Genomic DNA, 6,329 nt, shown 5'->3' with positions numbered 1-6,329 from the left:
TGTACCAATGAGGGAGTTTTTCTTTTGCTTTTCAAGGAGAGGAGCAAATGGGGGGAGAGGGGGGAGGGGTTTGTGTGGGGAGAAGGGTGCAACAATGAATGAATGGAATCCCAAAATCTCTGTAGATGTTCATTGAAATGAAAAATAAACAACCTAAATTTTTAAAAAAAAAGCAAGTAGTGTACTGTTGAACTAATAGTTTTTCAAATTAATTATTAATATAAGCATAAAGGTCGAACATGTCTTACCTAGGAACCAGTCTGTAACTCATTCATTGTCATTGAGTTGGAACTGAATCACAATTGACCCTTCAGGAAGTTTTTCAAAGCTATAAATTACAAGGGAGAAGATTGCTCATTTTTCTCCAGAGAAGACAGAATTCATATTTTCTGCCTTTAAGTTGGCAGCATAAGTTCCTACCAACTAAGCCACCTGAGAACCTTAGGTCACAATTAATTTAGAAAGAAGTAAATTTTTATAACCTGATAGTATAAACACTGAATGGATATTTCCTAACATTAAAAACATCACTTTTTCTTATGACAACAATTCTGTAAGAATATGTGTTTAATAGCAAAGAACCCCTAATGACAGACTAGTTAAGTGGTCAGCTGCTGACAGGTCAACAGTTTTAACCCGCCAACTGCTTTGCAGATAAAAAATAAGGAATTCTGCTTCCATATTGATTTCCACTCATGGAAATTCTATAGGACAGTTCTGTGAAATATTTGTAAATAATATGGTACCATATGTAAGATAAATTTCAAAATAATAAAAAGGATCAGAGGAAGTAAATATTTATAGTGCTTTTAGTAACAGGGAAAAAACCCAAAGAAAAGCATAGAGGAAATTATTGAAGATTTTATAGAAGGAAAAAATATTTTATAGAAGAAAATATCAAAATATTATGAATGATGAGGAAAGAGGAGCTCAAAGAACTCAAGAAATTTCAGACAGAATAAATACCAGAAAAATCACAAAGTCATATCTTAATCAAACTTATCAAAATAAAGACAGGAAACAATGCTGAAAGCATTATCTACAAATTATCTACAAATTGTTGTTGTTGTTATGTGCCGTCGAGTTGTTTTCGACTCATAGCGACCCTATGCACAACAGCCCTAAACCCTGCTCTATCCTGTGCCAACTGCACTGCCTCTAACACACCCATCCCGATGACCCCAATCACCGAATCAATCCATCTCATAGAGGGTCTTCCCCTCCTGCACTGTCCCTCCAACCTCCCAAGCATGATGTCCTTCTCCAAGGACCCGTCTCTCCTGGCAACATGTCCAAAATATGTCAGACGAAGCCCCAGAATCCTTGCCTCCAAGGAGTAGCCTGGCAGTCCATGGTACATTCAATACTCTTCTCCAGCACCACAGCTCAAAGGCAACAATTCTCCTTCTGTCCTCCCTAGTCATTGTCCAACTCTCTGATGCATAACAAGTGATTGCAAAGACCATGGCCTGTATCAGGCGCACCTTAGTCTCCAGAGAGACACCGTTGCTCTTGAGTACTTTAGAGAGGTCCCTAACAGCAGACTTTCCTATCGCGATATGCTTTTTTATTTCCTGACTGCTGGTGCCAAGAGTGTTGACTGTGGAGCCGAGCAAACTGAAGCTGTGAACAGTCTCAATCTCTTCGCGATCCATCCTGACGCTGCCAATTGGTCCGGAGGTGAGAATCTTTGTCTTCTTGACGTTGAGCCTCAGTCCATATTGAAGGCTACAGTCCTTGACCCTCCGCAGCAAGTGCATGAGGTCCTCCTCAGTTTCAGCAAGCAGGGTTGTGTCATCTGCATAACGCAGATTGTTAATAGATCTTCCACCAATCCTGATGCCACAATTCTCCTCATAGAGCCCAGCCTCCCGAATAATCTGCTCTGCATACATGTTGAAAAGGTATGGAGACAGGACGCATCCCTGGCATACACCTTTCCCAATTTTGAACCATGTGGTGTTACCCTACTCTGTTCTGACTACTGCCTCTTGGTCCAAGTATAGGTTTCGCATTAGCACAATTAAATGTTCTGGGATTCCCATTCTTCGCAGAGTCAGCCACAGTTTGTTATGATCCACACAGTCAAATGCCTTTGCATAATCTAATCAATGAAACACAGATATACATTCTTCTGGTATTCTCTGCTTTCAGCCAAGATCCATCTAACATCAGCAACAATATCCCTAGTACCACGACCCCTTCTAAACCCAGCCTGGACTTCTGGAAATTCTCTGCTGATGTGCTGTTCCAGTCATTTTTGGATAATCTTCAGCAGAATCTTGCTTGCATGTGACATCAATGATATTTTTCTGTAGTTTAGAAGAAATAAAATAAGATCTGATTTATTAACAGAAGCAATGCAGGTAAGAAGCCAATAAGATAATAAATATAAAATTATGAAAGAAAAAAATTACCAAACAAAAACTATATTTTCAGAAAAATTGCATATCATGTGTGACCGTGGCATTATGATTTACTCAGGTAAATAGAAATTAAGGGAATGTTTAAAACTAGGTCAAGCTGTCAAGGAGAGCTCTTCAGATAGAGAATGTCTAGAAGACAGAAAATGAGAAATGAGTCACAGCATCATAAATATCGCTATGAAATGGTAAGAGGGAGTGAGAATAGCACAGTCCCTCGCCACACCAGAACAGAAATAAGATAAAGAGTTCATAGTCCAACCCTGTGGTACCTCTGGTGCTACAGCAGCAGCAAGAGGTTCATTTATTTGTTGTTGACTCAGACTTACAGTTGTGGTATTGAGAATGGGATTTATTAGGGAAATAAGCTGCAGAGTGGGGAAGGCAAACAATATTTCACAAGATAAAGCCAGGTTTACTCCAGCAATTCCAAACCAGATTAACATCAAAATACAATTCTTTAATTAGTAAATATCCTGGTTCCAGTTCAGCAACACAAATTCAAGAAGTCTTTGGTTTCTTCAGTCATCAGCAAGGTTTGCATAGGAAGAGTTGTAAGTTGACTTATCCTTAATTATCTACCAAGCACAGAAAACCTTTTAACTGTAGTTTTTATCTCAGGGCTCCTCTGGTTATACCTAGCCACAATTTCTCCAAAGCAATGCCACAGTGTCTTCATCACCATCACTAGAGTCTTACCAACAGGGTCTTACTGTCACCAGGGTCTTGCTCCCGTCTTCCTCATATCTTGCCTGTTGCAATTGTAGCTACTCAGTGTGGTAATTACTCTTCCTGTTATCAGAGTCCCACAGCTGTTGATAATTTGCGACACTATGTATCTGCACTTAAGGTAGCTGAAGACCAGAGGGGGCTTATATAATGGATAAAAAAGCCAGTTATTAGACTAACACAACAGCACATCCTTAGTCAATATTTCTCATTATCTAAAGAATCAGGCTTCCACTTATCCTCATGTATATTTAGGGAAGTATGTAAGTCAGCTGTTTCACTCCTTATTTCTTAATGCTCTCTCCCATCTCAGATAAGTTAATTCTTCAGGGTCACTATGAGTCATGCTAGACTCGAAGACAACACAACAACAACAACATCAAACATGTTCCCTGAAGAAACAAGCATGTCTTTCTCTGAAACATCTATTACAGTTGAATCTGCATCTATAAACAAAGGTCTAGTCCAAAGAAAACCATCGTATCACAGCATTCAACACTAGCTCATAAAATGAAATATCTTCTTTTCCTCTGGTTGGGTTCTGGTCAAAACATCCCCAGCCATTTGTGGCTAGCAAGCAAGTTTGTGGTTTCTTCATAATGCAGGTTGTGAATGAGTCTTCTTAGATGCTGATGCCACACTCTTTGAAAGAAGATTTCATAAAATTCAATCTCTTAAGTGATTATATTGGTATATGGATTGAATAGATATGGAGGAAGTACACACCTCTGCTGTACACCTTTTGTGATTTCTGCTTTGCAGAAGTTCTGACAATGAGAAAATGTGCCAAAATCCACCCCCCCCATTGTATTCTTCTGTTTTGCTGCTAATTTAGGCTTCAATTTATTTTCTGGTTCTTTCAGTTTGAGAAATGTCAAGTTTGATCTTCCCTTTTATTTTTCTACCTCTACTTCTTTGCACACTTTTAAATAATATCCTACTCTGATTTCACATGTAAGCAGGATTCTACTGAAGATTTTCCAAAAACGACTGGAACAGCACATCAGCAGAGAACTTCCAGAAGCCCAGACTGGGTTTTGAAGGTACTAGGGATATTATAGCTAGTGTTTGATGGATCTTAGCTGAAAGCAGGGAATACCAGAAGAATGTCTATCTGTTTTTCATTGATTATTCAAAGGCGTTTGACTGTGTGGATCATAACAAACTGTGGCTGACTCTGAGAAGAATGAGAATCCCAGAACACTTGATCGTTCTAATGCGAAACCTATACTGGAACCAAGAGGCAGTCATCAGAACAGAGCAAGGAAACACTGCATGGTTGGGAAGGGCATATGCCAGAGATGTGTCCTGTCTCCATACCTTTTCAACCTATGCAGAACAGATTATCTGAGAAGCTGGTCTCTATAAGGAGAAGTGTGGTGTCAGGATTGGTGGAAGATTCATCAACAATCTGCGTTATGCAAATGACACAACCCTGCTTGCTGAACCTGAGGAGGACCTAAAGCGCTTGCTGCAGAGGGTCATGGACTGCAGCCTCCAGTATGGATTGAGGCTCAATGTCAAGAAGACAAAGATTCTCACGACTGGACCAATTGGCAGCATCGGGATGGATAATGAAGAGATTGAGAGTGTTCACAGCTTTAGTTTGCTTGGCTCCACATTCAACACTCTTGGCACCAGAAGCCAGGAAATTAAAAGACGTACTGTCATGGGAGAGTCTGCTGTTCGGGACCTTTCCAAAGTACTGAAGAACAATGGTGTCTCTCTGTAGACTAAGATGCACCTGATACAGGCCATGGTCTTTGCAATTACTTGTTATGCATCAGAGAGTTGGAAAATGACTAAGGAGGATACAAGGAAGATTGATGCCTTTGAGCTGTGGTGCTGGAGAAGAGAACTGAGGGTACCATGGGCTGCTAGGAAAACAAACAGATTCATCCTGGAAAGGGTTAAACCGGCTGGCTCCTTTCCCTGGAGGCAAGGATTCTGAGGATCTGTCTAACATACTTAGGACATGTTGTAAGGAGGGACTGGTCCTTAGAGAAGGACATCATTCTAGGTAGGGTGGAGGGACAGCACAGTAGGGGAAGGCCCTGTATGAGGTGGATTGTTTCAGTGACTGGGGTAATCGGGATGGGAGTGTCAGAAACAGTGCATTTGGCACAGGATAGAGCAGAGTTTTGGGCTGTTGTACATAGGGTAGCTATGAGTCTTAAGCAACTCGAAGGCACATAACAACAACAACAACAAGGCACTAGTGAAAAGTAGTGGATCATCTTTGGCAACTTTGAATCAGATGATGCACTATGCTAAAAATTAATATTAGAGGATTAATGGTGTTTCATTCACAGTCAAAATGTCAATTTCAAGTTCTATCCTGAAATATAATGTTGTGAGTGATAGGATAATGTTTATACACATACAAGAAAAATGGGTTAACTCAACAATATGCTCCTACATCTGGAGCCAAAGAGGAAGAAATTGAGAATTTTTACCAAATTTTGCAGTTTGAAGTTGATCAAACACACAATCAGGAATTGGTGACTAGAATGCAAAAGTAGGAAACAGTGAAGAAGGAGCAGTATTTGGAATATGTGTGAGTGATGATAGAAATGAATGATTGAACTTTGTATTTGCAATGATTTACTCATTATATACCTTTTCTAAAAGATATAAAAGATGACTTCACATGTCTCACCTATTGACTACCTGAAAGCCTTACTCTGTGAAAAGTTTTTCCATGTCTTTTTCTCATTTTGTAATAATTTGGTTCTCAGTCTTTTTATTCTGGAGAAGCAGGAGTATTATTCTATAAACTTGTTATAAGATCATTGTCTGAAACGGTATTGACAAACATTTGTTCTCAGTCAGTAGGCTTTCTTTTCACCCTGTTGGGAAAAGTTTCTGATTAGCATAGAGATTTAAACTTTAGAAGGTCCCATTCATCAAATTGACTCCATTTGTGGAAAAGATCATTGTAGAAGCTCAATATCAGCAATCAAAACAAGGCCCGGGGCAGACTGTGGGTCAGATGTTCAATTACTTATATGAAGGCTAATATTGAGACTTAAGAAATTGAAAATAAGTTCACAGAAAGCTAAAAGATTGTCTTGAATCAATTCCATCTGAATTTCATGATCATCTTAGGAGTAGGTTCCAGGCATTAATCATCAATGATAGAAGACCAGATAGTTGTGGGATGATATAAAAAATTAT

Source organism: Elephantulus edwardii, unplaced genomic scaffold, assembly GCF_000299155.1.
Source record: "Elephantulus edwardii isolate Elephantulus edwardi_28Jun2011 unplaced genomic scaffold, EleEdw1.0 scaffold00044, whole genome shotgun sequence".
Taxonomy (NCBI): Eukaryota; Metazoa; Chordata; class Mammalia; order Macroscelidea; family Macroscelididae; genus Elephantulus; species Elephantulus edwardii.
Note: the sequence above shows the minus strand (reverse complement) of the source record.